This window comes from Palaemon carinicauda, chromosome 22 (genome assembly GCF_036898095.1).
Source record: "Palaemon carinicauda isolate YSFRI2023 chromosome 22, ASM3689809v2, whole genome shotgun sequence".
NCBI classification, from domain to species: domain Eukaryota; kingdom Metazoa; phylum Arthropoda; class Malacostraca; order Decapoda; family Palaemonidae; genus Palaemon; species Palaemon carinicauda.
The window spans coordinates 68,766,826-68,783,443 of NC_090746.1; the positions used below are offsets into that span (position 1 = coordinate 68,766,826).

The 16,618-nt window shown below is 41.0% G+C and overlaps 1 protein-coding gene across 1 annotated transcript in view; it reads left to right on the forward strand.

Annotated features, from left to right (window-relative positions):
• The window catches only part of LOC137616528 (tigger transposable element-derived protein 1-like), a 50,280-nt gene extending 46,276 nt beyond the window's left edge, over positions 1-4,004 (forward strand). The window contains exon 2 of the mRNA XM_068346365.1: positions 3,528-4,004. The gene's annotated coding sequence lies outside the window, so the exon portion shown is untranslated. The remainder of the gene's footprint in view (positions 1-3,527) is intronic.
• Positions 4,005-16,618: the final 12,614 nt, after the last annotated feature.

Sequence of the window (16,618 nt, forward strand, 5' to 3'; positions counted from 1 at the left end):
CAAAATAGAGACACCCAGACGTTCAGATAGGCTGTCAGACCTCACTACTTCATGATATCGTTGGATCTAAAAGACCAGTGCTTCCAGATCCCTGTACATCCATCGTCAAGGAAGTACCTATGATTCACCTTAGGGGGAAAGATATACCAGTTCAAAGTGCTGTGCTTCGGCCTGTTCTGTTTACATCATCTCAAATGTTTACAAGGGTCATCACCCTGGTGTCCACCCGGGCACACAAGAACGGCATTCATCTCCATCATTACTACCTAGATGATTGGCTGATTCTAGCAGACTCAAGGGAGAGTCCCTTCTCCTCTATTGAGACAAACTTCTCGCTTTTTGTTTGGGTCTGGGGATCTTAATAAATTATGAGAAGTCCCATATGCAACGGGTCCTAGACATGGTATATCTAGGGATGAGAATCAGGACCACATTAGGTAAGGTCTTTCCATCTGAGGATTGAGTAAAGGGACTGAAAGAGACAGCCCAGAGCTTTCTCTTGTGAAACAAAATGCCAGCTCATCCGTGGCAAAGGCTGCTCGAGCAAATAGCTTCTCTTGAAAAGTTAGTCCCACATGGCCATCTTTGCATTTGGTCTCTACAGTGGCAGCTGAAGACCTTTTGGTCTCAGCATAGAGACCCACCAAGCACTTTTGTGCTGGTAGGGTTCAAGCAGAAGAGAGACCTGAGCTGGTGGGTGTCAGACACCAACCTGCTCAAGGAAGAGATTTTTTCCCCTGGACTTATAGCTCTTCACAGATGCATTAAAAGAAGGGTGGGGGTGCTCATCTGTTTCACCGTACGGCTTTCGGGCTTTGGTCGGAATCTGAAAGGCAGTGCCACTTAAACCTCCTCGAAATGAGGGCAGCCTATCTAGCTCTGAAGCATTTCAATTGGCTCCTTTCTGGCCACTCGGAAGAGCTGATGAGCGCCAACACTACGGTGGTGTCCCACAAAAAGAAACACGGAGGGACCTTTTCACAGCATCTATACCAGCTGGTTGTGGATATCCTCAGATGGACGGAGGATAATTCGATAGCCCTATCAGCTTGGGCAAGAAGAATGTGCTGTCAGATAATCTGAGCAGGATGACTCAGATAGTTGGCTCTGAATGGTCTTTGAAACAACAGATAAGCAACAAAGTTTTAACTTTGTGTGGTTTGCCGACAATCGTCCTGTTCGGGACATCCTTAAACAGGAAGCTTCCTGTGTACTGCTCTCCAGTACGAGATCCCTGGGCATTCTGGCAGGAGGCTTTTCAACATCCTAGTGATGAGGTTATTGAACAAAGACAGTGCTTCTCAAGATCTAGCAATGACGCTCATAGCTCCACTGTGGCAACATGCAGAAAGGTTCCTAGACCTTCTATATCTCCTCACAGAGACACAAAGGGAGTCCCTCCACTTCTCAGTCTACTCAGACAACCACACGTGGAGATTTTCCATTGAGTGATACCATTGCTACAACGTCACGCCTGAAGGTTATCCAGCAACTGATCGCAAAGAGAAGCTTTTTGAAGCTAGTTGCAAAGCACATGGCAGGTTACGTCTAGGAGTCGTCTGCTGCTGTGTATCAGGCAAAGTGGTCCATCTTTTGTTGTTGGTGTCATAGATGGGGTATCACTGAAAGGCTATTGTTCAGCCTTGAGTCTTGCCTTCAAGCTGAATAGATTTAAGATTTCCTCCTTAACGGAATTGTCTCTTCTCATCAGGAACTTTGAGCGCATCTGCCCTCAGTTGGAAGTCAGACTGACTTCTTGGAACATTATCAATGTCTTACGTTCTCTGAAAGGAACCCCTTACAAGCTTCATCTTCAAGCCTCGTACCGAGACTTGACTGTGAAGATGGCCTTCTTTCTAGCCCTGGCCTCTACCAAGAGAGTCAGTGAGCTGCATGGTCTCTTCTACGACATCGCCCATTCAAGTGATACACAATTTTGTCCCTGAGTTTGTATCTAAGACTCAAAATCTGGCTGTTGTTGATCCTAGCTTTGGGCCCTTCTTGATTGATAGTCTCTGGTCTCTAACAAATGATCATGATCAACTGTTGATCTGCCCTGTGAGGTCACTGAAGAAATATTTAAAAAGAACTGCAAGAGCCTGTCCTCAGATTAGCAGGCTCTTCATAAGTACGGGGAGAACCAAAAGGAAGAACACAAAGAACTCGGTATCTTCCTGGATCAGACAGGCGATTGAGAGAGCCATTCCATGTGACATCTTGTCTTCTAATCGACGTCCCTGTGCACATGATGTCAGGGGTGTAAGTACATCCTCGGCATTCCGTAACAATTTCTCTGTGATGCAGGTATTGCAAGCGGGTGTGTGGAAACTTCAAAAATTCACCACCCACTACCACCAAAATATAACCTATGGGAGATTAGACACAATCTCAGATCCTGTAGTGGCTGCTTAAAATGAGGTCTAAAGTACCTCGGCTCCTTTGTAGGACAAGTAGCAGTTGGTCAAGGGCAGAGGTTACCTGCGAGTAAGGCTAGACTGAATGTGTGAGTGACTGGCCACTTCCTATTTCATCCTCCCCTCTCTTGGGGTGCAGCATCTGAGGAACTCTGCAAGCTGACCTTGTCTAACTGCAGGGGGGTACCAAGCCCTTTGTGCAACCTGATATAGTGGTATGTATATACTGTACAGTATATTTGTTTTGTCCTGTCCTCCATGCGAGGTGAAGTCGGGCAATGTCTAGGTCAAGTTAGGGGTTTAGCTCTAATTCTGTGCTTACCTGATCAAGTCACATTGCAAAATTCTACTCTAGCACTGATTGCCCAAGCCGTATCCTTAAGGATAATGAGGTGTTAGAGTGCCTTCTAAACACCTCGGGCCAAGCACAGAGGACCACCCCGGACAGTCTTCCAGCAAGTTGGTTTTAGGACTTCCACTCACCTGAAGGTGAATCTCCTATGTAAAGAGCAGTAGGGTTGTATGTTGTGCTAAAACAAATGACAAATTTGGAAAGAATTTGTATTTTTCCTAGCTTTACAAACCAGGAGCTCATTACACATAATATTCCCGCCATTACCTACCTCTGAGAAGTCCTGCCGCAATAGCAAAGTTGCTAGTGCTGGTGTGAGTGGTGTGGCTATCCTACCCCACTACTCTCTACCTCGCAAAAGCTTTAACTGTTAGTTTCAGCTTTACCAAAATGAATACCTTTAAGTAAAAATTTCCGGATTTGTATAGCTAGGAAAAAATCTTAATTATTTGAAAAATTTTCCATATTACTTTTAAAATTTATTATATTGTCTTGTTTACTTCACATGAAATATTTTCATGCTAGACCATTCTCCCTCCTTGACCCATTGTGATTTTAGCTTTCTTCTTTTCAACTTGGTGTTGCAGGTTTGCATCTAATGGCCAAAAACAAGTTATGGATATCTCAGATTTTTGTCCTTCTGATCAGTTTTTCATGTAGTGTCAGCATGCATGGAAGGCCTTTTAAAAGTATAGTATTAGATTTTGATAATGATTAGAATACTTGATATGGAATTGACAACCTTCAAATTTTTTCACCAGCAAGCAATGAAGGTAGACCTTCCTCTCAAGACACCTTTGGAAGTTGATGAGCCTAACTTTACAACTGCTGATCTTTCATTTAAGAGTTCACCAACTAAACTATCAGAGAGTTTGCAGCATCTTCAACCTTGCATCCAACGTCTCAGCAATCTTGCCGATGCTGTCAGCACTCTTCAGGTGATTCATGATGATCCTGCGGAGATGATCTGCTCAACAAAGACGCTGTGATTAGTTTAAAGAGGATCTGTTTTGCTTTAGCTGACACCCTTATGAAATATTTATTCATAGAATGTGTGTATAATGCATCAGACATATATCCTGAGAAAATGGGGTATATATTATGTGAACTTAAGAATTCCTCTATTGATATACTGTATTGCAATTTGAACTTTTTGCCATTTCTTTAATAACATTCCAAACTGATGAACCACAATGGCCAAAAAGAATGATATTCATGTCATAATCAGTCAGTGGCGATTCTAGGGGGGGGGGGGGCCATGGCCCCCCCAGTTTTTTGGCTGGCCCCCAGCTTGGCCCCCCCAGTTTTTGTTTCCATATCCTAATTCTAAATAAGCTTAGTTTAGGCATATATAATAATATAATATAATATAAATATATACCTTATAAATTATACAGTATACTATATATACACTCAATATCCCATCCTATCACAATAACTAGACGTAATCACAAAAAAAAAAAAAGATGGTAACGTTGCTAGATTAAAATTATTGGAATTTTTTTTACACCTCCGTCCTCCTCGCCCGCTTGTGTTTGTGTGACGCGAATCAGACGCGTATGTTTCTTCCATGTATGATGTGATGATGTGATCAGTACATGTAGTCCGTTTCTGTGAGACTGTGAGCCGGTCAAGTCAGTTTTTACCCGATTAGTGTCTTATTGAGTGTCTAAAGCATAATTATTTGTGCATAAGTGCATTTGAGCATAAGTGGTATTCATTATTTCGTCTCATACAAAGTGGGAGTAGACTAGTGGCTATGAGATATTCGATCTTTATGTACAGTATGTGGGTGTTTCACATAAGAAGCGGATACGAAAATAGAGTAAAAAAATAATTATACGAAATCTTAGAAAAAGAATGAGAAGAATCTGACAGGCGGGTGTAAAGTAGCAAACAATGTACACTAATTTTTTTGTTATATGATGTAGGTCTATATCCCAACTCAAGTTTTAACCCTTCAACCCAGTGTTAACCTTTTCACAAACAGATCTGACAAAAGCCAAATATAAATATTGTCGTTAGCCATATTTGAAAGAAAATAACTAAATAGGCCAAAATACAAGTAGCTGGTGAGTCGGTGACAATTAACCCCATTTTATTTTTACATAGAAAACAATTCCTATAATAATAAAAATCGTCTAGGCCTAATTGTATCATAATTTTTGTGATTCGTGAATGTTGGCAGTGATAGTGTAGGCCTATATGTGCATATATTTATTATACTGTATACATGTTATACACACACACACACACCCACACACACACATATATATATATATATATATATATATATATATATATATATATATATATATATATATATATATATATGTGTGTGTGTGTGTGTGTGTGTGTGTGTGTGTGTGTGTGCGTGCTGTCATCATCTTCTATTCTTCCAGTCGGTAGTCGGCAAAACCGCAAATTTTATCACATTTTTCTGTGGTGACAGGTGTGTTGTGTTAATTGTGAATTACGTGTGATTATTTGATTTAATTTATTTTTTTTTCAGAACTTACTATCACAGATAATTTTATTGTACTATAGACAATCATGGATAAATTTGTAATTAAAAAACGCAGTGAATGTGATACACCATTGACAGTAAACCTTGAATCTGATAAACCTGCTAAGAAGTCAGAGGGAGACTGTGATCGTGAAAGTATTGGCAATCCTGCAAGATCAAGTTCACATGATCATCCAACAAAGAAACAGAAAAAGGAAGATTCTGCACCAGCTGACATTTCTCAATCTGCTTCTGAGAATCCTATTCAGGTACGATTAAAAGAGTATCCAAGGCATAGTGAAGGAAAGTCTCATGCTCGGTCTTTTGTGAATGTGGGGGCTTGGTTCGACAAATATGAATGGGCTGAATATTCTAAAGAACGAGATGCAATGTTCTGTTTTGCATGCAGGCACTTTGCTCCACCAACATATGGCAATGCAGATGAAGCATTCATAAAGAGTGGCTTTAGACGATGGAAGAAAGCACATGGAAAAGATGGTGCCATCGAAAAGCACATTTCCTCTCAGTGCCACAAAACTTCTTGTATTGCATGGGCGGACTATCAACGAAATAAAGCTGATAAAACATCAATTGCTCAGTGTATAAGTGAGGCATACCAGAAGAAAGTTCTTGAAAATCGTCATTACATAAAGACATTAGGTGAAATAATCCTGTTGACTGTAACACAAGACATTTCGCAGAGAGGACATAGAGAAGGTGATGATGAACTGAATCCAGGAAATGTTCGTAAGATTCTCAGATTCACTGCTAAACGTGATCCTATTATAGCTGATAGAGTAGAAAGTGGTCCAAAAAATGAAAAATACACTTGTTCTGCAATACAGAATGAGATGATTGACACACTTGCATGTATGGTGAAGGAAGAAATTGCAGAAAAAGTTAGGTCATGTCATTACTTTTCTGTTCAAGCTGATGAAGCCAAGGATGTTAGTAAGGCAGAGCAGTTGGCATTAGTTATTAGATTTTATGATGAAATAGCAAATTGTATTCAGGAGTGCTTCATTTCTTTCACTCAGATGGACTTGTTGGATGCTGCCTCTATCACAGATATTATTTTGAAGAGTTTGGATAAACTGGGGTTGGATTACAAATCTTCTCTTGTAGGATTAGGATTTGATGGGGCATCAGTGATGAGTGGAGGGATTAGTGGTGTTCAGAAACGAATTCGTGATAAAGCTCCTTTTGCATATTATATACACTGCTATGGACACAGGCTCAATTTAGTGTTGATAAATGTTGCAAAGTATGTACCCGAAGCTGCTGAATTCTTTAGTTTGCTTGAAGAACTCTATATCTTTGCTAGTAACTCGGTAGTTCATGAGAAATTCATTTTGATACAGCGTGAAATGTTGCCTAAAGAACAAGTACGAGAACTGCAGCATCTCAGTGACACAAGGTGGTGGTGTCGGGCCACTTCGTGTGAAAATGCTCTACTCCGTCTGCAATGCATAATGAGACTTTTGAAAGAAATTTCTGAAGATGACATTGGTGCCCGAGCTGTATCCGCTCGCGGTTTGCTTGCCCAGATTGATGCAGAGTTTGTTTACTTATTGCAATTTTTCACAGATATTCTTGGAAAAGTTAATAAAGTGTCTACACAGCTACAGGATAAACAAGCAGACCTAGGAAAAGCAGCAAATCTAATTTCGTCACTCCATGAACATTTAGTTAATGTACGCAACTCTGACTTGAATGACCATTACTCTGAGAAGGTTAATGAACTCTGCAGGAAATGCTGCATTACACCAACAACAACAAGAAAACGGGTAAAGAAACCTCGTAAGCTTGATGGATTTATCGTGTTTGAAACAAGTGGTCAAGGATCTTCTGTTCCATGTCATGTGCAACACATCAGGATTTTCTATGAAGTCCTAGACTGCTTAATTAGTGAATTAGACCGTCGTTTCTCCAAAGAGTCAAATGCAATTTTCTGTGGTATTTCAGCTCTCTGTCCTGGAGGACAGACATTCTTGTTAGAAGAAGACTTGAAGGCATATGCAATGGCATACTCGGTCAGTCAAAATGATTTACAATATGAGATCCCTCTGGTGAAGAAATTACTCACGAAAGAGCCAATACAGCCTACATCCATTACACAATTCCTGTCATTCCTTAGTCCTTATAAGGCTGCATTTGACTGTTTGTACAAACTATTGTTAATATCTGTCACTCTTCCTGTTACCAGTGCTTCTTGTGAGAGAAGTTTTTCAAAAATGAAATTAGTGAAAACATTTCTCAGAAATTCCATGACCAGTGCTAGATTGAGTAATATCGCATTACTGTCCATTGAAAGTGCACGTGCCGAGGGAATTGATTTAGACTGTTTTGTTGATGAATTTGATAGCCGGCATGATAATCGTAGAATTAAGCTGCACTAAATATACGTACTATAATCTACTTCACCTCAGGAAAGGGAAACTCGCCCTGTTGGCAACACTGCATTACTTCATGCATGCTTGCATGGGGTTTTAATATCAACATAATATTTACATTACATTCATAACTCATGATTCATTTTTGTTTTGAAGATATTTTTGCCATATTTTTGCGATTTTGTTAAAAATATATTGCAAGAAATACATATATATATTTTTTTTAAGTAATACGAATAACCTCCATTATCATAATGTTTGTGTAGGCATACATGTATATGTTTTACAAATGCAAGTTATGAAAGTAATGAGGTGTTATTATTGTCATTTGTTATTTCATTAATGACATAATATTGTCTTCAGAGTGCCACCTAGCCACCAACAATAAATGCCCCCCCAAAATTTATATTGGCCCTGAAGTGGCCCCCCCACTTTCAGAGTCCTAGAATCGCCACTGTAATCAGTGTGTATATATACATTTTTAATGCTGAAATGTAGTTACGTATGTGAGTATTTTGCTGTAATACCCGAGAATCTGAGGGTATTTATTCAAAAAGCTCTGTGTGAATCTAATCAGTTTTTCATTAAACTCTTTTCCCCTCTAATGTTTTTTTAGTGTTTTGTTGGGAATAATGTAATGCTGTATAAACAGCATTTTATTTGATGTTTATTCCTATGCAGGTACAAACTTCTGAGTCATTTATATGCGGCTACTACTGATTATGTTTTCTTCGATGGGCCAATCAAAATTTTGGTTGATTGCGCCATTCTTCGTGCTGGATAGCAAGCGTCTCCCCACTTCCTTTCTACGATACATCCTTTAGCATTCATTTTGTTTACCCTATTAGTGTTTAGCTCTCTTGACTTTTGTTTTATCCATGATTTGCGGTCATTTAAGTTTCTCTTCATTTACTGTGAGTTACGAGTGAGTGCTCATGTCCAGTAAATCTCAGTATTTATGGCATTGCCCAGGACGGGATAGGAACTTTTGTGGCATCCTTATGAGCTGGGCAGACATAGACATACATCTGTCTCCCCACTTCCTTTTTACGATACAGCTTTTAGCATTCATTTTGTTTACCCTATTAGTGTTTAGCTCTCTTGACTTTTGTTTTATCCATGATTTGCAGTCATTTAAGTTTCTCTTCATTTACTGTGAGTTGCAAGTAAGTGCTCATGTCCAGTAAATCTCAGTATTTACGGTATTGCCCAAGATGGGATAGGAATGATTGTGGCGTCCTTATGAGCTGGGAGGACATAGACACACATCCTCTGTGTCCCTCTCGACTAAACAAGAGATGTTGAAGAGAATCTCCATGTAATTATTGTAGAGTGGTCTTCCTCCCAATGGCAGAGTTATGCTTCTCATTGCAGGAAACTTAGAGATTTCTATGTTGCTGAGTCTCCTCCAGACAGGAGTTGAGAAGAATCTCATTCTATGCGACGAGACCCTCCCTTCAATATTTCATGTCGAGAGTTATCTGAAGCATTATCTTCAAGCGACGCACATTCAGAAGAGTTGATTATGCACAGCAAGACCTTTAGGAGCCAGGTCCCAGCTCATCACACATGATAATGAAGAATGAATAGGCGTGTTCTATAAAACGCTCACGTTGGAGGGAGCCTAAGTCAAGAGGCAATAGTGTTGGGAAAAGAAAGTCTACATTTCCCAACACATTCTCAGAACTATGGATTCCTTTTAGCCCACCCTCTTCTTCACTAACTAGAGTAGGAAAGTTGAGTAGGAGATTTACCAATACCTACACTTGTCAGAATTCAAGCAGGAGCATTGTTCACCCAGACTAGGCTATATGCGCTGCCATATCAGCGCGTGATAGCGTCATCACACTCGTCAACTTGCTTTCTTCACTTCAAGACAAGCCCACAATTCATCCCATGATATTCCCCATAAAAGCAGATCATATTCTAGCTTTAGGCATGAATACTTTTCTCCACAATGCAATAAGGTTGAGGCATCCTCCATGGGAAGTTTGGGTGGTGACCTAAATTATGGCCCCACAAACATGATTGATGTGCATAGATTGATCAATTATTCAGAGGATTCCTCTTCACGTATCTTGGAAGGTGAAGGTAGGAAAGAATTTTACCCTTCGCCTGTAATGGAACTCTAGCCTGACTCAAGAGTCAACCTGAGTAAAAGGCATAGACGAGGCAGGTTTTTTTTTTTCAGGTAACAAGACTTTTGCTTGTAATTTACTGAATGTGGAAGAAGTACATCCTAAGGATGAACATGATGAATGGGAAAGAAGCCTCACCAGGCCTACCTCTGCCACCTTATCTCTCCGTAATGTGCTTACGGCTGAAGAAAGGAAGGACGTTCGAGACAAATTAGGTTTTTCTTATAACCTTGATAGCTAGGTCAATGCTAGACCAATGAGGGCCACTGCTGTGAGCGCTGGCACTGACCCAACAGAAGTTAATCCTTTCGGAACTTGTAGGGAGGTGTCAGAAATGCCTCAAGCTACAAGGGTTAGGCACCTTATTCTTCACCTAGCAAACATGACAGAGTCTACCCTTGAGAAACCTGTCACTGAGGACAAACCAGAAGACAGAATTTAGTTGCAAGCACAGAATCCTAAACCCAATTATGGCCCAAAATTCCTGAAACAAACTGAAGAGTTGCTAAACCTATTTAATGTGCAGGTTTCAGCCACAGAGAATTTTCGTAGAATCAATAAATCCTCAGGGATAACACTGCTGGTCCTGTCTGAGCAAAAAGATTTATTTACCCCCTCAGGAACTTTTCAGAGCCCATTAACATTACCAGAAAACTTGGCTAACTTGGTGTCGTCTGCCCAAACAGAGGACATGACGGCATTCTCCTCTGTTTTTACAGGTCCAGAAATAATAGTCATGGAAATACAGTAGCTGCTATGTCCAAGATCCATACCTGTTCATGGCTCAACCATTTGTCTAGAGCAACATTCCACTATGCAACTACATAATATCTTAAACATTGTAATGCCCTACGAAGGTTTGAAGATTCGTCATGAGCAGAGTCAGAAGCCCTAGAATTCCTGTCATTTAAGACTGTTCCCTTATGGGGGAACTTTGTCCTGAAAAGACATGACACAATCTTGGCCCAATGCACAGAATAACTGCCCCCTGGAGAGGCGCTAAGTCTGAGAAATTCGGATTTGCTAAATTTCCCCTATCTGTTCTCCCAGACAAAAGTAGTCGGTAATAACTAAGATCACTATACGGGAACAAACAACTTCAGGAAGAGAAAGAATGACAAATGTTAGTCCTGCCATTCAACGTCCACAGAAAGAACCAAGGGATCGAGATCCTCTCCCCCTGAAGGCAGAAATTGAAGATTCAATAGCTTCTACTCGTGTAAGAGTGCACCTAGACTTACCACTTGCGGAAGGAAGGAAGTAATAATTGGTTTAGGTCCACTCTCTGAACATTGAAGATAACATGTTCAGGATATGGGCCTCCCTCTTTCCCGTTTTCCCCACTATGTAGGTGTCGAGGTGTACATCCATGGCCTTTTTAGGCCTGGTACTAGATATTCTCTTCTTCAAGAGTATTCTGTACCATATGCTGGCAGGGGAAGAACCTGGTGCAAGCTCCCCTGTTCCCCAACCTTGCAGAAAGCGGGGGGGATTCATTTGGATCTTCTCGCCCCTCTTATTTCCTTTTTAATTTGTATTATTGGCATAGCTGTTAGTTGTTTTGTTGCAAATCATTAGTTACCCGAGATGAGGTACCAACCGCAATCTCACCAGGTCAACCTTGAGAAAGATATTTATGATTCTACCTTTTGAGAAGAGAGGAACGGTTTCTAACCTATACTCCTTTCAGGACTCAATAATGTAACAGAAAGATTAGGCTATAAAATATGGGCCCTCTCTTCCCTATCTTGGAAGAGAGCCAGTCCCAACCGGTGACGGCCAGATGTCTGGCCATAAATCGGCATCTTTCTACTTCAGGCAAAATGATCATTCCAAAACCAGTATTTGGATGACAGAACCCTTTCTCCGGGGAGAAAATATTACCCGTCCTGAGAAGCAATGTCTACTCTAGTATCCATGGTGCGAGGGGTGTTTAGCCTGAGAAAACTATGAATACACAGAAACCCTCTCCAGTCAGAAGAAACTTGGCTTCCCATATCCCTGGGGTGACAATGCCCTAATATACCCATTGAGGAGTTTAAAGTTGCCTTCCTGTTTTTCCCATCTATTGGTTAAACAGGACTTCATTACTTCCTTCATAGTATAGAAAGGCTACAAGCCTCTCTGGAAAAGATAAGAAATCACTGGGGTATAAGGACCCTAAGGCAAGTAAATCATATCTATCCCTTTTAGGAAGCCTGATAAGGAGGTTTACAAAGAGGTTTAATCGAGATGGTTCCCCAGAGTAATCATGACATCATGGAGTAGAAGCGGTCATAGTTACCTATGACTACTATCCAGGTAGGACCAGGAGAGCTATGTTCTCTATACCTTCTAACAAAACTTGGCTTTAAATGATCTCCCTGCCATGAATTATTTACCTTTGCCAGATTACCAGTTAGCATCATTTTAGCCACTACTGTGATAATGACTAACGTCCTCCTCCCTCATCTTTGGAATAAAGACCAGGAGATACAAGGGAGTCAGATGGGCATCTCAACTTAATGCGAATAAGGAAAGATCAACAGGTCTAGTACTGTTCATGATGAGCCAGAGGAGACCTCCAGATTGAATAATGTGGATCACTCTTAGACCAGTTGTAATGTGCTTGCTTGACATGTTGCATAGGATCCTAACTACGTCTTCCTGGGGAAGAATTCATCAGTCAATGAGAACCATCCAGGTCATGGAGAACCTTTAATAGAATGACTCTAGTATGGAGAGAGTTCCAAGACCGTGTCTCTTTGATTTAGGACTGTTTGACTGTCTTGAAAACAAAATTCCCATAGCTTTCATGAAGGTTTAAATTTAGTTGTAGATCTTGGAGCATGCTCTGGTCTGAGATACTAGGATTCTCTGCTCAAAAGAACTAGCGACACCCTCGTTACCAGGGCCGCTGGTGGACGAAGCGTTCTCATAGGAGTAATCCCCCTACTATAGAGTCGGGAAGAGAGGTCTCTCATTATCTTCTAAGGTTATTCTTGCAATCTCAGTCAGAAGGGGCTAAGTTATAGGTTAACTACCCTTAACTTGACCCTTATACAGTCAAACCTCTAGCTACGAAAGAATCGGCTTACAAAATTTTCACTTCACGAAAGGAGATGCGTAGCAGGAGCCCGACCGTATCCAAGACGGATTTTAAAATTTACGCGCCGCCATCCCGTAAACTCGCTAGTACCATCCTCCTGCGTTCCCATTGGTTATCTCCCTACTCGGATGCTAGTTACCACCATGAGATCCTGCTCTCCTTTTGGTCAGCATCTACTGCATTGTATCCCATCGTGCATCTACGCATTGGCTTTCCTATGTCTTTTCGTTCCGGCAACGGTATCGTACGCATTGACTTAGTGTTTGTGATTGCGCTTTCGTGACAATTTTACACTACTTACTGTTATCGTGCGTGATACTTACAATACATTATTAGCCATAGGTCCCAAGAAAGTTGCTGATGCCAAGGGAAAGAAGATGGTGATGGTTTCCATGGAGATAAAGATGGAAATAATCAAGAAATACGAGGCTGGCATGCTGTTAAGTGTGCTCGCGAAGGAATATGGCCGATGTCCGTCTATGATAGGAACGATCCTGAAGTAGAAGGAAGCTATCAAAGCAGCAACACCTTCTAAGGGCGTGACTTTTCTCCAGCAAGAGGAGCCACGTCCATGATGAGATGGAGAGACTGCTGCTTGTCTGGATAAAGGACAAAGAAATGGCTGGAGTCACTATCACTGAAGCGATAATCTACCAGAAAGCCAGCGCCATTTTCGGTGATCTCGTGCTTGCTCAGGCCGAAGCCGACGCTGGAGAAGGAACATCGAAGCAGGAACCCCCAGAGTTCAAGGCTACTCATGGGTGGTTTGAAAAATTTAAAGAGACGCTCAGGCATTCATTCAGTGGTGTGTCATGGGGAGGCTGCAATCTTGGACAGGAAAGCGGCCGAAGCCTTTGTTAAGACGTTCGCCGAGTTGACTGTCTGGGAAGGCTACAGTCCCCAGCATGTCTTCAATTCGACAAGACTGGGCTTTTTTGGAAAAAATGTCTCGTTGAATGTACATCACGGCAGAAGAAAAGAGGCTACTTGGGAATAAGCCTATGAAGGACAGGCTTACCCTTGCACTCTGTGCAAATGCCAATGGGGATTGCAAGGTGAAACCCATGCTGGTGTATCACTCCGATACTCCTCGAGCCTTCAAGACGCACAAAGTCATTGAGGAACATCTAAACGTGCTGTGGAGGGCTAACGGAAAAGCCTGGGTATCAAGACAATTTTTTATCGAGTGGATAAATATTTGTTTTGGCCCAACTGTGAAAAAGTACTGTATTTGGAAGAGAATCTCCTCCCTATGAAATGCCTGCTGGTGCTGGACAATGCCCCTGCTTACTTCCCTTCCCTTCGTGAAGATATAGCAGCACAATATTCCTTCATCAAGATTCTCTATCTTCTACCGAACACCACCCTTCTCCTCCAGCCCATGAACCAGCAAGTGATTTCAAACTTCAAGATGCTTTATACAAAATATCTCTTTAAGAGATGTTTCGAAATCATTAAGAGCACAAACCTCACCCTTCATCAATTTTGGAAGGAGCATTTTGAAATTGTCATATGCCTCAAAATAATCAATCAAGCTTGGCAGTAGGTTTTGAGGTGCACCTTGAACTCTACCGTCTCCGCACGAGATTTTGAGGGCTTCCACAGAGACCAAATTGAAGATGATTCCGAAAATGTTGACGATGCTGAACCTGTTGCTCATTCTGAAGTTGCCGAGTTTGTTACACTTGGTAAGTCCAGGGGTCTGGAAGTTGATGAGGCCGACATCAATGAGCTTATCCAGGAACACCAAGAGGAACTTACGACGGATGACATGAAGGAGTTGGAGGCCATGCGAGTGAACATCGTTCAGGAAGAATACAGTGGGGGCAAGGAGGACGACCCACTGACAACGGCAGAAATTAAAGAGGGTCTAGATGGCTATTTAAAAATGGTGGTTCTCATAGAAAAGAGACACCCAGATAAAATTCTCACAGGTCGTGCGCTTGAGTACTGTAATGAAGTTTGCCCGAGTTATTTAATGAAAATTTCACAAACTAGGCAGAAACAAGCTTCTTTGGACTAATATTTTAGTAAGAGGCCTTTGATAAAAGCAGACCAAGTGCCAGCCAAGAAACAAAAGAAAAATGACAGTGATGAAGAACATATGTAGTGTAATTAAATTTAGAAAATAGAAAACGTAAAGTTAAAAATAAAAAATAGAAAAAGAAAAAAAAAGAAATTTAATTTAAGTTTATGCGTTTCCTAAAATTAAGTGTTAATGTTTTCTGTCATTTATAAATTCGTTTTGTAAAGTTAAGTGTTTACGTTTTCTGCCACTGTACGTAAACGTTTTCCGCCCTTTTTATCCTCCTCAACCGCCCCTCACTTTGCTCTCGGACATCGCTTCACTCCAAAGTTAAGGTTCCCCTTTTTTGTTACTTTATTTTTACTGTTTGCTCTAATTAAACCCTTCTTTTTCAGATTATCTATGTTGATTTATTATTGAATGTGGTGCACATCCTTTTTATAATCATTTAATGTGGTGTTTTTGTAGGATCTGGAACGAATTAGGTAATTTACATGTAAAAGGCGACTCGCTACACGAAAAAATCACTTTACGAAAGCCCTTACGTAACCAATTAATTTCATCACTGTAGCTTCCAGCCAAATAAACAAGCTTACTTGCAGGATCTCGTTCCCGGGGAACCTATTCTCCTTTTAGTATGACAACTGGATCTGAGAAATTTGTTCTTGAACTTTTCTCGACCTTGCTTCACAAATGTCCAGGGTTGGTCAGAGCGTTCCAACATCAACTTTTTCATGAACTTCTCTCTCAAAAAAGCCTAGGGAAGAAGAGAATGCTCCAACACTCCTGCCCATGGAGAGTAAAGGTTTTCTATTATGGTCAGAAGTAAGTTCTCTTTCCTGAACTTGGACATTCTGTTATCTGATGCCTGACATGAAATTTACTATCTTAAGAGGAAGAGTTGCCAATGACCCCTCGTGATAACAGGACATCAGAAGCTGCCATCTTGTCTCGCCTGTGGCTCAATGAACAATCCAGACTCAGGCTAGAAAGATCTCGGGTAACTCTTTCATGATATTGTCATTGTTTTGCAAGGAGATTCCTGATCATATGAAAAATTAGTTATGTATTTTGTTCTGTAGAGCAGTGTGAGTTTTTGATAGAACAAATAGCCTGGATATATTGCTCTCCCCTAATTTGTGTTATAGAGCTCTGACTGGAAGTAGGTAGTCTATTACACCTTTTCTTCTCCAAATATATAAAAAAAAAGTTATGCATCCTCAGGGGAAGCATTGCTAGGGACCCCCCTCTAGCACATGATCTAGATGGGCTTGCCGCAACTTTAGCGTTCCACAAAAACACACGATTATACTGTTCTCCAAAACCATGTTATTTGCAAGCATTGGTATGCTTTGATAGAATATATTCAGGAGCACTATCACTTTTAATTAAGAGAAACAGTCATAAGAACCTACTTATCCTCAGCAAAAGCATCACTAGGATCCCCTCTTGAGCACATAATTCATGTGGATTTGCCGCACCCTCAGCGTTCCGCCTAACCACGCATCAATACAAATCCTCAACTAGTGGATGGAAACAAAACTCACCATTTGGACATTTACCTGGAAAAAGGTAACATTCAAGACTTTAGACATCCTCTCAATGAATGCCGTGGTGACAGAACTATTATGACCTAAATGGCAGTCTCACAATACGCGCGCCAGTTTCCAGGCCAAGCGTTATTACTCTGATATTCTTGGC